Raw genomic sequence first — 21,134 nt, forward strand, 5'->3', positions numbered from 1 at the left:
TGGGCACGCTCAGAGAGAGATGTCCTGGATGTGAAGATCTTCAGGCTAAAAAGAGAAACATAACTGAGGACAGTTTGCAATCCTTTGCTTTAATATTATTCATTAATAATTGTTTAGTGCTTTCCAACTCCTCTATCGCCTTCAACGCCATTTCCGCCACTTGTCATCTCCTGCTCTTTAAGAGGAACAGAGAGTGGAGCCAGCAGGAACTCTTTAAGGATTCGACTTGCAAAAAGCCCCTCATATATTGTTCATGAAAAACAAGCAAAGGTTCTCCTCCCTTCACCTCACTCCGAGCATGTTAGGTTTATTTACTTATTTTTAGACTGCCACTAGTTAGGCAGAGGCATACCTGTCTGACTACATCCAAACAAATGAAGACAGACTGTGTCCTCATCGTCAAAACCATTCTATTCACGTTAAAAGATTCTCGGGTGACATCTTCAGCTGACTCAAAGAAGCTGCATTTTGTACTTGGCCCCTAAAGAAAAAAACACAATATGTGGGGGGGGGGGGGATTTAATATATTTTTTTAAATTCAGAAAGTGCCATCATAACATTGAAATAATATTGGGGGAAAAAAGATTTTTAAAAGAACCTGTCACCATGTGTCAACGTGATCCACCCTGCAGGAACCTTCTTTTGTTCGGGAGAATGTATGGAAGAAAATATGGAAGAAAAGGGGAGTGTCAGGAAATTACCCTCCGTAATTGGCATCCCGATCAAGGACAGCTCTGGCAGCCGAACAATACAACCTTTAATTCATCAAAACTCATTATGAGCCGCGGCTATAATGCCAAAAGATATTAGAATAAATAGTGACAGGGAGCAAGGGATTCAAACACTCTGCTGCTGAACGGTTTTGTTGACTACGTGAACAACTCAGGAGAGTGACAGAGGGTGTGTGTGTGTCGGTGGGGGCACATACTGTACCTCTTTGTGTGTGTGTACGTGTGTGTGTGCGTGTGCGTGTGCGTGTGTGCGTGTGTGTGTGTGTGTGTGTGTGTGTGTGTGTGTGTGTGTGTGCTCATCCTAATGACAACCTCGACAGATAAAAATGACATTGAGCAGAGGACAATATTAATACAGATGGGTGTCTCCTTCCTTCGCCTCGCTTTGACTGTGAAAGGGCACAGAGAGAGGTGAACTTGTCTGAGGGGCCCGGGTCCACTACATCCCAGCTTTAACATGGGTGGCCCCGGGAGGAGCCCGCTCAACCCCCGTGTCCACAGCAGATAATGGACAACTTACAGCTGAGTCGGCAAGTTTGGTGTTTGGAGTTGATGGCGTGGAGTGACAGGAGAAAGCCTCTTTGACTCCATTATTTATCCGGGCGGAGGCGCTTTTGGAGCGTCAGCAGCACGGTGACCAGAGGAGCACCCATCTCCACGCAGTGTGTGTATGTTTGTGTGCGAAGGGGATGGGTGTCAGGTGTGTGGAGTAGAGGGATTTAGACAAGGTAAGTCACTTTCTCATTGTCAACATCTTAAACCACAGTGTCAGTGTCACAAACACAGCAGAAACAAGGAGGACATCAGAGCTCTTCTGAAATACGAGGCAGCTCTCATAACTATGACTTGGAGTAACATTTTTGTCAATATCAGTAGCTAAAGTTTCCGGAGCTAAAAAATATGACTCTTTTTATTATCTAAGTTTACAGGATTTAGAGATCAAACTATTATTTTTTCATTTAACAAAATATGTCAAATAACACAATGTATCACAAAGTAAAGGACTTCACTTAAATGAAATACAGTATAACAGTTGGATCAGGACAGATTCTACAACTAGAATAGCACTCAAGTTCTTCTAATCAAGCCACACTAAATTACACACAGTCATAGACATCACTCCCCTAAATATGACAGATTTTTTCCATTTATAGATCCTTGCATTATTCCCTGGGAAATTTGTGAAAACGTCAAAAACACAACGTTAAAGACAGTAAAAAAAGATTCCAGGATCCTCCCCACTCCAGATCCGCACCAACATTTACTGGGTTCTTTCCTGACCCATACCACACCCTTCCACTAAGTTCCGTGGTAATCCGGCCATTCGCTTTTTTGTAATCCTGCTAACTAACAGACAAACTAGCAAACATATGAAAACGCAACTTCCTTGGTGCAGGTAAAAAGTTCAAGAATGTGAGCGAGCATTCAATGCCAACTTCTACTCGTTGATCATTTTTAAAACTTCAAGCTATTTTGTTGTTGATGAATGTCTTTAGAAAAATTCTACCTACGGGAAGTTATACATGACATACATGATGATATTTGATTTGGCTATAATCAATACAGCACAAGTATTTATTTATTTACGGATTTTTAGATGATATAAACTCAACAGTACCAAACTTGTGTTAAACTCTTTTCTGCCGTGTGACTCTCCAGCATTTGCTTAACACCTCTGAGCAAACACATTTGGTGTTATGGGTATTTAAAAAAAATAATTGTATTCATCCTGCAGAGTTTATGTGCAGCAGCAAACTGACACTAATGGTAACGAGGAATGAATTACAGCAGAACATCAAGGTTTATTACATGACAGTAAAGACACAACATCCACTATATTGCTATTAAGACGGCCCCCTTACGATTCTGCCATTTACTTATTTGCACTGAACCCAACAAAGACGACATAACGCTGCCCCTGTGGGTGATTTTGCAGGCCGGTGGACAAGCGACCTAACAGCTCTGATGTGTCTCCGGCCATGGCACAGACGTCAATTCAGCTCTGTGGCCATCCCTCCGCTGCTGGATTTCAGCATAAAAACAACAATGCCTTTCCAATTTCACATTCCTACCGTTTATACAAAACGGCAAGGTGGAATAACGGCACGACATTCCTATCGGCTCCGATCAGCACCACACACCTTTGTTTAATCTGCCTGTCCCCGGCTCGCCTCAGCCCCATTTCTCCCCTGCAGACAGTGAGGACAGCTCCTCTGCTGCCAGGCAAGGACTCTCCACTTACTAATCTCTTCGAACACCACTGCAACACAAAAAACGTTCTTCTGAGCTCCTGTGAAATATCTGTGAAATTAGCGAGACATGCTCAAGTCTCTGTGCAGAACCTCTTCTCACCTGGAAAATGAGCCTGTGCATTTACCATCTACTCTGATACAGGTAAAATGGACGCCGCAGCGACATGGCAGCTGAAGAGGTGCTATACTTCTTGTAAGGGATCAAATTGTCCTCAGCACCACTCCCCTCTTTATTACCCAGACTACTCCACTGGAGAGAGTGAGTGGCTTCATTGTGCAGTTGATAGAGCATCTCTCATTAGCTCCCAGTGTGTGGAGCAGAGTGAAGCCAAGGCAGGTTTTTATGGCTAATCTGATATATGGTGTGAGGACACTGCAGTCTGGCCCCAGACAGAGTTACAGACAGAGGTCACTGGGGTCCCGGTCAAGGAAATGACACACATGTGCCCCCCCCCCCACACACACTTAAAATATTTGCCATTTTTTGTGAATATCACAAAGCTTATGATCATCCAGTTTATTTGTGCATCACTGCATGTGCATATACAGCACATGCAGTGATGCACAAATAAACTGGATGATCATAAGCTTTGTAATATTCACAAAAAATGGCAAATATTTTAAGTATCCACTACAGCAAGATATTGATTGTCTTACACCCTGCTTGTGATCGTATTTAACAATTCAGCTTCCAAACTTGCATTAACCATCTTATAACACGCCAGTAGAAGCTATTTAGGGCTACACAGGTCACTAACCACCCGTTGTGGCCTAATACTGTCATTTGCACCTCCACACATGGGTCCTCCAATTGTGCCACTGAACCCACCGTGTGCACGCCCACACACAGTTGCAGATTATAAGGACAGGGCACGGTGGTGACTGACACTCAGCACAGGAGCTCATTATCACCTTCCACCGGCTGTGAATGGCTTCCTGTCCTGCGTACCACGCAGGACCCTGACTGTGGGCTGCTGTAGCCAGTCACAAAGAGGGGAGGCTCTTCTTGGTGGTTTGTCTGGGCTTTGCTGGCCCCAGACCTCAGCACCAGCCTGCTTTAGCATTACTGGAACTGCTCTCGAGCATGAAGACATGAGCCGAGAAGAGGGCAACTCTACCAGTCAAAGCTGGCAGGTATAATTGCACTGAAAATCACTCTAAATCTGCTCCTAAAGGATCCCAGGGCATGGGAAATGTCAACCCCAGTCCCATACAGTGAAATATGTTAAGAGTGGTGTTGAGCTTCACAAAAACACACACGCATACACACGTGGTTTCACATGCACAAACACACACTGCTCGTACTCCCCCACATTCGATTACACACTCATTCACACACTCACAAGGAGCATGTGCGTACATTTTGTGTAGACACACACACACACACACACACACACACACACATTTACCAGTGAGAGGACAGATGAAGCTGTAGGGCTGATTCTGCAGGTTTTCCTCTCGGCATCAAGTCCACTCAACTGAGAAGACATTTCCTCATTAGCCAACCTCAGCTTTAGACAGCTGTGGGGCTCAGAGAGTGTTCATGACTATATATATGAAGGTGTGCACAGTGTGTGTGTGTGTGTGTGTGTGTGTGTGTGTGTGTGTGTGTGTGTGTGTGTGTGTGTGTGTGTGTGTGTGTGTGTGTGTGTGTGTGAGGATCATAGTGCACTGCATGTGCGAGGGTGTGTAAAAGAATGGGGGCTGGGAAAGAAGAAAGAGGTCCACCACTGAGCAAAAGAAGCAGATAAGAAAAACAATCAAATCACAGTGAACAGCGTTTCAGCGTGTACACCCCAGCAGTGGTGAGAGGTCTGCCAGCTTGACCTGCAACTCTGACCTATCATCTGAATGTGTTGCTGCCCCTGACTGCCAGAGGTGCTGGGCTGTGCGTCCTCTACTTCCCAGCGCCGACCAGGCTACGTTCCTGGGCCAGCCAGAGAGTCAAGGCCAGGGCCAGAGTTCCATGAGGTGCTCCTTGTTTTAGCCTCCCCTGCCCCACCACAGAGCAAGAGAGATGAGGGGATATGTGAGAGATAAATCACTAAGTGCCTCACCTTGGGTCACCGATCACACCAAAGGCCACTGGCAATCTCTGTTTGAAGCACTGCATTTGCTGCTTCAGGGCTTTGCTCTCTGGCCTTGCTATAAATCAGCATACACCATCCCACCCGCATCTTTTTCTCAACACAGCCCGCTCCTAACTAAAGGTGCAATATTATATGTTAAACCCTCCAGTTTGTGAAAGCCATGCAACGGACAGTTTTCAATCCACATCAATGCTGGAAGGTTTGAAAGCTGTTTTTATTTAATGCATTAAAACAAATGAGGGGAATATTCTTATATATTTATTTGAAAATATTTTAATTACATCAATTAAGAAATTTAGTCTAAGGGAAGCATATGTAGTCAGTTACTCCCTGAAAAAGCTAAATGACTTCTATTTAGATGCATTATAGAATTACACATATTCCAAAATAGCCCAAGAAGAAGCTAGGACAAAATGGAGTGAACGTCTTTAGCACTATGTTCGGTGCCAGCAAAGATTAACAAAAAATAATTCAAGTTTAAAAATATAGCAGTAACACTACTGGTCCATGTGATGAAAGAGCTAATCCCAGTGATAGTTGACACCAAAATTGCACTGTGTCACTTCATTGCCTCTGACACAAGTTCCACTTTGCCAAAAATAGAGCTCACAATGTCAACATTTGACACAGCCGTATAGTCATCATGTGTGGTGTCACCAAACATGGATCGCAAACCAACCTCTCCTGATGAAAAAAACACGTGTCAATAAGAATTTCCTTCTTGGTCTCCTTCTTGAAAACCAGACGGACACGGGTTTTCAGAGGAGGCACGATGATGGCGCTCACGTCGGTTTCTTTTTGTCCTTCCTCCTGCTGGACAATTTTCTACTCTTAATGTGAAAAAGTCACTTCTGCCACGAAAAGTCATTTAACGAAAGAGACTCACTGACAGCTGAATTAATTCTGATCCACCGAAATCAAAACTAAAACAAATCCAACCTAATTACAAGACTTAAAGTTGTGAATTAAGGTGGTCTGGCTCATTTTACATGACCCAAATGGTAAAAATAAATAAAAGAAACTAAAGTGTCTAGAACCAGTTTCCTGTTACTCAAGGCAAATGCTCTGTCACAGAGGTCTTACATAACAGAAAGAAAACCCCAGTTGCTGAGACATTTCTGGTGAGAACCTGAATGCGGCAGACACCTCAACAAAAATCAAAATTAAGGACACCCGAATCTGAATATGATTAGCCTCCCCTTCCGCATCTCCACGACTTATCTGAAGAACTATGTGTGACTTAAGTCAGCAAACTCGGAACGGCGGCTTCAGAGACCGTCTTTATTGTGAAAAGGTGCGCTATAAAAAAAAAAAAGAAATCCCACTTAGGGAGCCGGCTGCCTGCAAACTCTCTTTGTCCCCAGCCTGTCCAAAAGACAAGTCTGTCAGGCTTGTACTGCCTTGAGTGTGACTGTTCTCCTTCTTTTCCCTTCCCTCCGTCTCTCCTCAGGTGTCATAATGGCAGCAGACCAGGCCTTGATGGCGGTGAGATGGGAGTAATAAAGAGTGATCCATGGGGAGCGGTGGGGGGGTGGCACATGTATGGTATTGCCGTATCACTATGGAACAGCAGGCCTCTGTGCTGCAGGAGAATGCTTTTACGCTGAAGGAATGCTGCAGGTGATACATACAATTACATGACATCTACAACTCTGACAGGCTGACACCCACTGCGGCCATGTTTGAATGTGCGTGTATGGGAGCGCGTGTCTGGGTGTATGGGTGTATGTGTGTGTGTGCATTAGTGGGGGTTAGCAAACTTGCGAGTGGAAAACAATAGAGAATCAAAGGAAAAGAGAACATGTGAGTGTTTAATAAAAAAACAAGCGAACGAGAAAAAAGAAAATGAGGGTCCAGATTTATTACCCACAAAAATGAACATCCTATTTGGACTGGAAAATCAGTTGTCTCCCTCTCAAAAGGATCTGCATCAGCCATTCAGACTGAATCCTGGAAATAATCAGAACACTTGGGGAGGAAGAATAAAGAATTTTTTTAAGGAGGAAAAACTACGCTGGCACAGTTTGGCTTCAAATACGCTCATGATTGAGGGGAAAAAAAGGGGGAGGTTGAGAAAGTGTCAAAGAGAGGGAGAGAATAAGTAAGAGTAATTTTACTTCTTCTATTAACCTGACGTGATTACAATAGCCTTAAGGGCTGCCTTATTTCATGGAATATTAAATTCAAATGCAGCTCAAAGGAAGGACAGTCGTGAAGAGGGGGAAGGGACACTACATCCTCTCAGTGAAGCCCCAGCAAGCGTCGACTGGCCGACAGACCTTCACTGCAAAAAAAACTGTCTTTCATTACGTTGTGTGTTCTGCATAGTTTCTGTATGGTCTGCATATAGCACCACCTAATAATACGTGTATATGATTATTATCTTGTATATCCATTCATGCAATAAGACCTCACGAAAGCTGTAACCTATGAAAACCTGAAGCCACGTCTCTCCTGACCTGGAGTGTCCATGAAAACAGATCGTACATAAAAGAAATTGCATCAAAAATTAATAAAGCAAATCCTTTGATATTTTCTTTTAAGACTCCAAACAGACCGTCTTTAAAATAACCTTTTACTGAATATTGCATTTGATCGTAAATACCATTTTACAAACTAATAGCATTTGTCGTAATGGCAGGGCTATTCTAATTGATTGTCATAAGCCCAAAGTAAAAAACACATCATAAATAAATAATGGTTTTTCAGTTCATTCACAATAGGCCAGTAATGTCAACTGTAGGATTTCAGAGAGTCGATTGATTTTTCAGGCATAAGGTCAATTTTTACGGAAGAGTGGTTACAAGCTGCAGTGGAAACAGTTGTTCTACTTTAGGAACCACAGGAAAGCATGTGACCGACACAGATTTCATGGCTACTGGCTTTTTACCTTGTTACTATAGTATTTAGTACAACACACCTCAGCTCAGCTCAGCTAGTATTTTTTCAGTTGGTTCTATGTTTATTTGTAGCCTTAAACATTGCAAGGACGATACCGTCTACGCATATTGTGATCCATCCATCCGCCTCACTGTTTTTCCTCTACAGGATGTGGTGCGGTGTTTAGTCAAATGGTTCTGCATTTAAACGAACAGCATGTTCTTCCCCATGTCTTAGTGGGGTTCCTCCACTTCTAATACCTCTATACTCATAAGTGTGAATATAAGCGTGGATGAATTGTTTATCTCTGTATGTCAGCCCTGTGATAGACTGGCAGCCTGTGCAGGGTGAACTCCAATGTCAGCTGAGACTGGCTCCAAGCCCCTTGCAACGTGTTATAGTCTGCTTACAAACTAGACTGTGGATTTCCCACCCAAACCCGTCTGTAGTGTGCCCATCAGATCCTGACAAGTCAGGCCGGACAATAATGTGACACTGAGTCCCTATCGGATTCAAGTTGGACAAATTTTCTCTGGGGTTTGGTCGGGTTTCGCACAGAAAATTGCAAATCCCAAACCGCACTCGATTAAAAACAGTCTGCTTACGAAAACATAAAACAAAAAGATGCATAAAAAAACTATAAAAACTACTTGCTTCATTTCTACAATTTAAATTAAATGCATACATACATCCTGTGACAATAAAATCCATTGAAGCAGCTGCTGTCATAATTTACAATGGCTGTGTGATAATGGCAGGTCTATGCAAGCATCAACAAATGAATGTAAACAACGTTGGAGCTGAGTAGTAAAGACAGTGCTGTTCAACACAGCCCCTTAAACTCACTGAAGCATTAAAGATGCAAGTAGTGCGATATTGCATTGTTTAGTCAAAGCTGTGATTTCCCAGTTTTATACAGAATTTAAAAACAATTATAATGTGAGAGTGAATTTTATGCATATGATGTAATATTACAATATCTTTAAGCATGAAGAAAAGAGTGTATGATGTATATTAGAGGTGTGTTTGAGTGTGGATGTCTTAAACACTTGCCCGAGAACTGAATGTTCAGATTTTAAGATTGGATGATTGCCCTGTTTTTAAGGTATAAGTAAAATATATGTGTATTTGTAAAACAAAAACGTTTTATTCTTTATAGCTTCTGTACCCTTTGATGCCCCTGCCTACAGGTTTGGGGCGTGAAAGTACTCCATCAAATCAAAATGAAATTAGAGCCGATTCAACTCAAAAATTAAAGACCCTCAACAATGCCTACAATCAGGGTGAATTGGGAATCAAAGCACTTTAAGTCTGAAGCGTCCATACGCTCTTATTTTCTGCAATTTCAGAGATTTTCTATAAAGAAATCAGTTCATTTTCAAACAACTCAAGCACTCCTTGCTACAAATATAACAAATTTATATATTTTTTAAGAGGCTTCATTAGATTACTTGCCAACTATTTCCAACTTTTGTTTTGTTCCAGGCCAAAATGACCATTAAGTGGACAATGGAGCCTGAGTGGCAGCATAACATCGCAGTCCAGGTGGAAACAGAGGACTCGTGCTGATACTGGCAAATTACCATGTCTGCATGGGCCTCTGTCTTAAGTAGAGCCATTCTGCATTACAGTCGACAGCTCCCTTTAAAGAAGTCCTTACGTCTCCAGGAAAAGCTGGACTTGTGACGGCTCATTTCGCAAATGTACCTCAGACACTTCGTCCGTAGTTTTATACCACTTGATCATTGTGGGAAAACAACAGCATAACCATAATGTTGAGGGGAAATGAAGATAGAAGGGAAACTCATCATTAGTCCTCCGATGAAATCAGGAGAGTGAGTGTTCAAGCATCGTTATCCAGACTGGGCTTTTATGAGTAAACACTGTGCCTTCATATGAGATGCATAACAAGCACCTGCACCCTCTGGGAGAGAGCAGCCATCAATGCAATTGTGCTGTGTTGTGATAAACCTCTTCTATCAGCGTGTATCTACATTAGCTATCAGCTCTCTGGGTGTAATAACAGAATAGGACACCAACTTACCTGCATCAGAAGAACACCCTCAAGAGCAATAATGGGAAAAAAATGCATCCGTGTTCCTGCTTGGTAATTACAGACAATCCATATTATGGCAATCTTTTCATGGAAATGTCATAGCACTCACATTTAATGCCCTGGCAAAGACACCTCACAGAAGACACATGGAGATATACTATACACATCAGTAGACACACAGATCTCACATCATGTACACTGCACAAGCATGTAGGGCTGCAGGGAGGAGAGATCTCAATTCACCACCCTGTGTCAGGAAGCGTGTGAGCTACAGCTGTGTGTTTGATCAAAATGGGAATATCCCGACCAGCTCCACTGGTGCTGCTCTGTGGCTGATCCTCAAGAGCATCTGTAACGGGGGCAAATCCAAATCAAAGTTTCTTTGGTGGTTAATAATCATTAGTGTGAAAAGAGAAAAGTGGCGTCCGTACCAGCCGTCCCTGTTGGCTATTCAACTTTGTGTTCGCAGACACACTCTATAGTGTAACAATGATGTTCCACTCCGCTTCTACTCATGTCTGACCATCAATTCTGCTGCCTGAAACTGTAACTGACGGATAACGATAGCTCCATGACGTCATTTAAAACATTGCTTTTGGCTTTTTTTTAATCTTGCAAAGGCGACTCATTTTAAAACAACCTTTTGTCCTACATACAGACACTGTGCTCAAAAACTGACGCTAAAATCGAATGTCCCAGGTAAAATATTAGCCATGTAAGACATAGAAATAAAGAAACAGCTTTGTTCCTGTATTGCAATGTTGAGCTAGTCAGCCACAATAAGCCATAATATTTTTTACACATGATGAGGAAAAATGTCACATCAGATTTTATTGTGTCATAGCCCCCTTGTGTGGCTACTTGGACAATAAAGATGGTTGCATTTGTCTTTGTAAAAAAAAAAGCTTTTACAGTGACTACTACTACTACAGTAGTATACCTAACTACTGAGGTATTTGTAACAATATCTTTGGCTGGAGTGTAACCTATGGTGACCAGATGTTCCTATTTGTCCAGCATTGATCCAGTTTCAAGCCAAATTTGCAGAGTCCCAATAAAAATCCGTAAATCACAAATATATCCCAGTTTTTAACAGTCACTACAAAATGTTCCTCAATTAAATTAACAATTATGTGCCACTCATTATTATCTAACCCAATATAAAAACAAACAATGTACCATGCATCGGAATTCAACACAGATTTCTCTGTATGTGTCAACTATTCAATGTGTTGTGAATTGTATTGTTTACCTATGAATCACAGGCAATTATAGAATAAGCCATAATGTGGCTCTTTCTTACAGAACCTGTTAGCCGGTTATCTGATGCTGATGGTCCAGCCAGTCATTCTTAAAGAGCTCCAGTATAATTACTACTTCTTTTATTGATTTATGTGATGACGACGATGTTCACGGTCAGTGTTGTAAACTGTGTGCACGAGCCAATATGCTGGTACGCAAATTTCACATGTGTACAGATGATTTTAAGAGCCTATTAGAGCCTACAGTGCTCTATTAGGCCCATTTGTGGTGCAGTTACAGTGGAGCTAAAATGAAAAAGCTTCAGGTGGCATTTAATGATGCATTTTGAATCTTTCTTAAGTTCCCAAGATGGGCCTGTAATGTTCCTACTTTCCATGTGGAATTTTATGTACAAATGCAGGTGTCAATTTACAGATTCGAAAAGCCTTAACTTAGCCTAGACAGAGTGACACAAGGTGTCCCTCTTGTTTCTCTATGTACATGTTATTTTTATTTGATTTCATATAGATATACACCTTTTGTGTCTGCAATAAAGTCTAATTACATTTTTAAGGTACGTGGCAACGGAAATGCTGCGTTCTTGCAACAACAACAAAATGTGGTTAGCTTCAAAGTTGCCTTTGGTTACTACTGCAGAGAGCAAATATAAAAGGTAGCCAGTGGGACATGCTAATCTTAGCAGGAAGAGCAGAAACACTCAATGATTAAATCAATCTTCACACTTTTGTTCTTGGATTTTGGTTATTTTTTTTAAAGACGAAACTCTGTGGATGCCAAGTAGGGCACTTACAATACACCCATGCACACAGTTTCACCATGAAGAGAAATCCACAGTTTGACAGGCCTGCTGTGCCTGGTTATGGTTGCTGTGCTATGACTGGACAACCGTTGTTCTTGGGAGGAATTTGGGGTCGTACTTCTGCTCAGGAAACAGATTTCTATCGGCCCCTCAGTGTCGATCACTCAGTCACTTTTGATGGGCCGACAAGTTTCACTTGAGCAAATATGAAGAAACTGAAGGGTCCAAGCTGAGCTGGAGAGTTATTTCCCAATCTCGTCTGAATCAGTCCCTGATGATACGGTTGCTTTTTTATGTAAAAATCTGGCAAAATGTAGCTTTATGCATTCAAACAGAATCTATAGCTAGAATGGTTAAACCAATGTAAGGGAATGTAGGAGAAAACAGAGTGTAGGCTATTTATAACTGTTTCCCTCACAGGTATTAATGTCACAGGTTCACCCTATATCCTCAGCACCATTTTGAACTCCAACCTGAGCTGCTTAGCGACTCCAGAGCTCCAGAAGGAAAGAAAGAAAGATGGAGTTAGTGAGTGAGTGGGGTGAGGTGGAGAAAAAGAAAACATATTGACCTGATCCAAGACACCTTTCACAGTTTTTTTTTTGTTTCCCATCTCCTTGATAACGCCCTTCAAATGACCTCGTCCGTCATGCAGCAGCACTCTACAATTAAAGGGATAGTTCACCCAGACTTGAAAATTCACACATTATCGATGGAGGGGTGGGTGAGTTTCAGGGGTAAACAATGTAGCAGCCAAATCCAATCCAATTGAAAACATTAGTGACCTATTAGTGACCTATCTCCACGAGACGTAGCTAAGCTAGCGGACTAAGCATTTCCGATGGTCCCTGAATGCACCTCGTCGGAAGATATCAGCGGACATTTAGGCTTAAAACACGATGTAAATGATTTCGTTTCGAGTCGAATATGAATGTCGGGGCTTCCGGACACTTGGAGGCATGTTATGGTTTTATTTTGTGTATAGAAAGTTTCACCATTTGCTTCTGCTCTAACAAAGTTTACCCCTGAAACTCCAGAAGTGTTTTGTGGACTCAAACACTTCACCCACCCGTCCACCGGCATAGTGGTGAGTAGATAATGAGTGAGTTTTCCTTTTCGGATGAACTATCCCTTTAACTCTCCATTTTCACCACCATACAGTTTTAATTGGATAATAGCAAGTTGCTTGTAACAAGTCAACCCTGATGTAAACAATCAGTTGACAACCACATGTATTAAATATGGTATCCACTGCATTTACTGTCCAAAATTTAAAAGCACTCATTCCCAATAAAACCAGAGGGAAATTCCAAAATCGTGTCCCCCCTGGCTTTGAAATCAACACGTGGTTTTGTTTTGGTGTGATGTGAGGAGGAGAGGAGCACAAGGAGCGGAGGAGGAGAGACACACCACATGCACGGTGTTTACAGATCTCTCCAGGCTCACCACATGTTATTACAGTCTGATGTTTAACAGACCAATTAAGGTTTTTATGGAACGTGGTGCCTTTTTCTAGCGAGAGGCCTGGCACAGCACTCCTTTAGTCTCTCTGTGTTAGTGGGTTTGGCACTGAAACACTTTCATTTTAAACTCAATTGTACCGCCGCAACCACATCCCCGATAGGGCGCGGAGAAAACCGAGGTACTGAACAGAACACAGCCACAGAGGACAGAGGACACTGCGAGCAGATGGAAGTGACAGCAGAAGAGCCTTTGTAGTTAAATGCTTGAAACAACTTTTAAGTACTTAACAAACTGTATGATGTTCCCAGTGAGGCGTAGGTGGTGTAGGCTGCACTGTGTAGTGCTGTGTGTGTGTCAGAGGGTGGAAAAGCCCACCCACAACCGCCACCAGTGGAGAGGATCACGCCTACGTTTAGTACACAGGCCTCCAGTCTGCTTCTCCCCACTGGTAGGCCTAATCCCCTTGGTAGAGGCCTGAGACATGGGGGCTGTTACCACACGGAACCACAGGAGGAGCAGGTCGACTCTCCTCTAACACAGACACTCTGGCAGGTTGGCTCAGCCTGGGGTTTCAGCAGGGAACACGGCCGCTGCCGCTACAGACTTAACATCACGTCCTCAATATAGACTCACAAGCTCTTTGTATATTCAGGTGTTTTTTTGCCTGTGCACCTATACTTCCACGTCGATATATTATTATTTGATTATGCGAATGCTGTGATAATGTTTTTGTATATTTCTTTCAACATAAGCCTCAGAAAAATGTAAATTACTTATATGTAAATAAACCAATTGACACAAGCAAATCCATTTAGAGAGAAACTGAATTAGCCTACATTGCTTATCAACATGGGGGACATTTTTAATTAACACATCTACCAAGTTGAAATAATGAATACAGAGCTTTCCTGCAAAATATTGACATTCAACATATTTCCTTTGTTTCCCCTTTATATCTTCTATTGGGATAAAACATCTACTCGGAGCTCGAGCATAAAGGTTATGTTTAGACACTAAAAATAAACATGCACTTTGTCAGATTCACAGTTTTTCTTGTCTTCTTAAAACAGCAGTCAGTGGCTCATATGAGCATTAGTCTCTCCAGTATTTGTCTGTGTAGCCTCATGTTTTGATAAATATCTTTTTTTTTTTTGCACTAAATAGGGAATGTCAATTTTGAGAGCATATTTTTATAATTATTGTTTAGAAGAAACAGAATTTTTTAGGGGACCGGTCGTTTACATTTAAAGAAAGATTTAGACCTTGGCTGAACCTTGAAAATGTCAAAAGTAATACTTTTTATGCTTATACCACAGTTTTTAGACTCTAATGATTTTTTTTTACAATGATCTATATCCAGATTTATGCTCTTTCTTCATATTTACAAGGATTTTGTTTGATGTGCTATATTAATTGAGGTTATATTTAAAAATGTCATTTAAAAATATGTACCACATAATTCTCTGCAGTGGCTGTAATGTTATACCCTTTAAAACACACAAGGAAAAGGCCAAACAAATATAATTCCACTGTGATGCTGGTATAGCCGGTCTAGTCATTTTGTTTAAATACCACCAAGGTGTGATCGGGAGAGATTTATGGTTTGAAGATTCTGTGCAGTGGAATATTCTTCCTGACATTTATAAACGACAGCATTTATATGAGCTCAGCCCAAAACTTGAAGCGTGTGTGTGTGTGTGTGTGTGTGTGTGTGTGTGTGTGTGTGTGTGTGTATGTGTGTGTGTCGTTTGTGGTTCACCTTCAGTTTGGATGTTTATTCTCTTGCCAGATGTCCACAACAATTCACCTACAAAAATCTCTCGCCACCACAAATGAAAGTTCAATATCTAATGGTGACAAAAGTTGGTACACCAGTTTTTCACCTCTTGACAAATTCACATTTAATCACTTTACTTTCAAGGTCACTGCTGTTTGTTTAATTCCTGCATTTCTACTTTACTCATCTTCTATTTTACTTTCAGCACCCATCTTGTTTTTTTTTGGCCTCTGCCAAGGAGGTTATGTTTTCATCCCTCTGTGTTGTTTCTTTGTCAGCAGGATAACACAAAAACTACCAAACAGATTTCCTCAGATCTAGGTGGAGGGATGGGAGATGGGCCAATAGAGAACCCATTAGGTTTGGATCCGGACAAAGGGACAGATCCAGGATTTTATTTCATCACTGTCTTCAACAATGAAAGATTTTCATAAATACCCCATGCAGGGAGTAAAGCTTGGATCTTGATGAAACAAATCAGGCATATTTAGGGGACTCAAAAACGTTTGAGGGGGAGCACTTCCTGGACTCACAAAGAGTTAGTAAATGGGCTCTTTGGCTCAGGATAAAAAATTACCAAAACCTCCATGGTACTCCATGATATTTCCTTTATTGTCGCGGCATGGTCATGTGGACCTAGAAAACAATGCTTTGACGTGTTTTGGCACCAACCCTTCATCAGGGAATTAAAACCATTTCGAGGACTGTTAGGATCTGGCAGTATGCCTCTCTCTCCTCTCCTGGCTGGTATGTTTTACCCCTTCCCTGTATCTCCTGAGTTTGTTTTCCAGGGCGTGGCGATCCAGTCACCCTCCTCCTACCTGAGTTTCCCCTCCTCACTGTCAAGCACACTCGAGATCAATCTGGTCGACTCCCACACCTGATTCCTGCTACATATAAACCCTGGTGCTTCACTCCAGTCGTCGTCAGATCGTCCGTTTACCCACAAGGTTGCCTGTCCACTCCAACTTCAGTTTTTGTTGCAATACATTTTACTGGTTCACTTTTTACTCTGTGTCTGAGTCTGAGTTCTGCGTCTTGGGTCCTGAAATAGTAATTATAACAAGGGTCTGATATCTACGAGTGTGTGAGATTTAATGCAGCTTGATTGAATTTATGGGGACTGTTGGGCCTTGGCAAACATTTGCGCTCTACTTAGTACCATTCTTTTTTTTGCATGGTATGCCTGCATCTATACACTTCAACTCCAAATAATCTGAATTTCACCTTGTTTTCTCCTCACTGGTCAGTGTTTCTTTATTGACTGTGCAGCTGGTTCTACACATCTGGCTTAAGACATCTGGCTAAAGTACAGTACAATATGTAGCCTAATAGCTCAGGCTGGTAACCTTTATTCATTGCCTCTCTCTTAATCCTGAGGGTTCTGTTTTAAGATTCAGCTTCCTACTAATGGGATGTTCCTTTAGGGAACTTGCATTACTCAATTACATTACTCAGTGACTAATACCTTATGTCATGTGCTTTGTTAAACCAGCTGCCGAGTATGGATAACACTGCTGATTCAAGATCAGAGTTTCAGATTGGTCACAAGGTGATTTTTCAGTAAGTCAAAGATAAACCAGGAAGTCGGTTTGTAAGCTGTGATGAATGTTTATAAATGATAGTTTAGTTCATCATTTCTCTGTTGGTAAAACTGGTTGGTTGAAATAATATTCAGGCTAAATGTCTGACTGCTTTGGCTTCTAGTGATTTCAGTACTCTGGTGGTTACGACACTATTATAACCAATAAAATGAAGGCAAAACCTCCATGAATACATCCAAATTGCAAAAAAAAATCATACTCATCTTTGTTTTAGTCATCTTGTGATTTAAGAGGTTTGATACCCAGAACTGTTTCCTTCGGATTTCTCTCATTCTGGATTCCATATCAAGACCGTTGATGCCAGGCCAAGGGACCAGGCCAACTGACATATTACAATTTTTCTATCATTACTTTGTGTTTACATCGTATTATTTATTAAACCTGAAAAAAGCTCTGAGGCAATAATATGGAAGGAAGGGGAATGTGCAAGATTTGAGCAAACATCTTCTCCTCACATGTAATTAATCTTGACAGCAGTCATCTATGATCATCAGACGGATGACATGCATCATGCGATTGCCTTTAATCTACACCAAAAGTGACAGCTGCACATGTAGAGCAGCTGTACAAGCTTAATGTTTGTCCTAATGTTTCCCAGCATCCTCTGAATACTCTCCAACTCTCTGGCCAACCAAGACAATAACATCCATTGGACCAAACATCCAGACAAAGACTGTTCACCGGGACTTTAGTTTAACCAAACTCAGTAAGTTGGTAAAGACCAAGAGTGCAACAGAGCTCCCTACTCCACTGGATGGTCCGGTCCGGTCTGCCAGGGTACAAAAGGCAACAAAACTCCGCTTCTAAATAAGACCCACCACTGAGCCCACAGACAATGGGATTCTGGGATGCATTTATGTAAAAGCTAGCAACCTCTTCAGTACCACCACCTACACCCAACACCACCCAGATCTCCATACCTCTCCAAAAACTCCTCACCTCTCTCCTCTTCTACCATTTATCTCCAATAGTTCCATTATGTCCTGCATTTTTGGAGCTCCATTGAAAGTGGGTATCCCTGAATTCAAATATGTTTGGTGAAACTGAATGTAAATGAGTGGGGGTGCAAGTGTGTTTGTGTAATGAGCAGCATGTGTTTCCCTTCGTCCTGCAGTGGCCATGTCTGACACATAGTTGATGCCAGCCGAGTTGAGGCGTCGGTCCATTTATGACAAAATCCTGCTGGGCTGAGACCACCCAGATTTAGCACCTTTTTCTCCCCTTCTAGCCCTCTATCGCTCTGTCTCCCTCATTATCTTTTTCGTTCTCATCTAATTCTGTCATCCCCTGATCTGTTGGATGCTGCACTTGCACTTGAGGTTGTGCAAAAAAAGGGGAAGATGATAGGAACCAAAGTGAACACGTTGGTGGGAGCACAAAGGTGTTGACACGACGGAGAAAGAAAACAGCACTCAAAAGTAACCTTTAAGCAACACGGTCATTAACACCTCCATTACAGTCCATTCTATACGAGCCTCTCTATTAGTCATTCAGAGCCAACGCTTCTCTTCAATGCAGCCATACATTTATTATTTTTGAACAAGACAGCAGGAGGGTAGAAGAGACCTCTTTGTTTTCTTTAAAACAACAATCTGTCTTCATCACCATCATCATTTCTACCACCAGCTGTTACTGAGGCTCCTGCACTAAACTGATCTGAATAAATATGTTTTCAGAGGAGATATGGAAAATAAAAACTGAACAGGTTCAAAACAACAGCATGGACATATTGTGATACAAGTAGAAGGGCATGTATACCCCCGCCAAAGGCCCCACAGTCCCCCAATGAAATCACGTTTAAATTCACTAGATCCAGATTCATATCCAGACCCCTAAACATGTCTGAATTTGTTTCATCAAGATCCATGAATTAATCTCTGAGAAAAAAAGAAAAAAATGGTGAAAGACATCCAATCTCACAATGTTTAAGAAAGTGAAAAAAACTGCTGCATCCTTCCAGAGGGTCTTAGTAATCTGTCCAGTTGTTTTTGTAGTCTAACATAAAAACAAACTTTCAAACCAACCAACAAACAAACAGACAATGGTGAAACCAAGCAACCTGCTTGGCAGAGGCAATGACAACTATTGTCTCAATGTTTCACTGAAAGATCAAATTATTTTCTTTTTCTAAGATGACCTCATTATGTACATACGAGATAGAGAATGAAAAACAAAATCCAGCAAGAAAAATGTGCTACATTCATTGACATTTACATTATTTGTATTTTCTCCAAGTGGAAACACGGAGGCTGTCTACTGCATTCAAAGTGCTCAGTGTTACAGTAAATACATACTCCAGATACAATTATAGTTCTCGTTTCATCCAGCAATTAAACTTTGCTTTACTAATGACCAGCTCGCCTCCTTAACCCCCTTTTCTATTTAAGTTACATCTGGATTTCAGATTTCCAGTGTTTCCTTTCATATTCTGTTTTAATGAAGAACACACCCTTTTTTCACGCTGATTGAAGCTAAGATGGTCTTTCTCAGTGAATACGATTTAAATTGGATATACATTATTTTCTATGAATGGCTACTTGAAATTCACCTATTAGCTGTACTTCAAATGATACAGCTGTTTCATAATTCAAATGGGAAAATCAAAAAGACAAGGAGTCATTAACACCTTTACCAGGTGTAATGGAAAAAGTGATTTGTTAGAGGTCTGAAAATATGCCCTCTTTCCCTGCCTGTAATTATAGCTTTGAAACATATTATCTTACAGGTATGGCTTCAGAAGTGTCTTTCACACAGCGCTAACAAGGACCACTGAAACTCCACAGGAGCAGGTGGAGCCTTTAATTACATACAGTAGTTGCATATATTACTACGTATCAACCCCTGCTGCTACAATATTAATTATACTGTACAAAGGATATTTCCTTCCACTTGGTCTCTTCAGGCTTCCCCCCATTACAAAGTTAACTTCCTCTCACTTTAATCTCCAGTTTCTAAATTCTTTAAAATGACGACATACAAACAAGGTAGAGTGGAGATAATTCAGCAACCACAGGCGATTGAAAGTGTCAAGTAATGTACAAAAATAATAGTGACAAAATACGTATGTGAATCTAATAAGTGACTATTTTCAGGGACAGAAGAAAGAATATAAATAATACATTTTCAACAAAATGGCTTTGTGTTTAACTTTTGAATTTTGTTCCTAATGACAGACTTTAAAAGGTGCTCCAAAGCATACAACTCTGGTGGGCCACATAAAGGTGTTGTGAGCACCTGATTAAATACCGCGTTCAGGATGTGAGGAAACCTGATGCATCGATACCTGATAACAAATCAAAACTACTTTCTGCGCGGTGCAGAAACGTGTGCCGGGAAAAGGGGAAGATAATAGGAACCAAAGTGAACACGTTGGTGGGAGCATAAAGGTGTTGACACGCCGGAGAAAGAAAACAGCACTCAAAGGTAACCTTTAAGCAACACGGTCATTAACACCTCCATTACAGTCCATTCTGTATGAGCTGCTCTATTAGTCATTCAGAGCCAATGCTTCTCTCCAACACATCCATACATTTAGTATTTTTGAACAAGACATCAGGTTAGTAAAAGAGACCTCTTTGTTTTCTTTAAAACAACAATCTGTCATCATCACTATCGCCAGCTGATTCTGAGGCTCCTGCACTAAACTGATCTGGATAAATACATATAGAGCAAATATGGCAAGTTAAAACTGAACAGGTATCCTCAAAACATACATTACTTCCTTAAACGCAACAACAGCATCCGTTACTGGACAAATTAAAATACAAAAACAACAGCTGGGACAAAGTCCTTTAACAGTACTTGTCTCAATAATCATCAAAATGTAATTATTATCAATGGGAATATATCAAAAGTCCAGTAAAAATCTATATATTGCTTATGGCTTGTGTAAGTACAGTGAGCAGGTTAAACCTACCTCAGACTTGTAAAATGATGGGTTGTTTATCAAGGGTTTGTCAGTCACTGCTCATAAAGAAGAGTTTAAAACCACAACCTTCACTCAGGAGCAAAAACAGTCTTTAAACGTGACATTTATCATGATATTTATAGACTCATATGACAATGTTTATCTCACTACACTTTTAGGCCATGCCATCCAGCCATCCAGCCCTTATTCTTCACCGAATGGTAATTATTTCTGTAATTAAGATGACACCATCATCCACATGAGACAAAACCCCAGAAAAATGTATAAATGCTACTGATTACATCTGCATT

Source organism: Hippoglossus hippoglossus, chromosome 3, assembly GCF_009819705.1.
Source record: "Hippoglossus hippoglossus isolate fHipHip1 chromosome 3, fHipHip1.pri, whole genome shotgun sequence".
Taxonomy (NCBI): domain Eukaryota; kingdom Metazoa; phylum Chordata; class Actinopteri; order Pleuronectiformes; family Pleuronectidae; genus Hippoglossus; species Hippoglossus hippoglossus.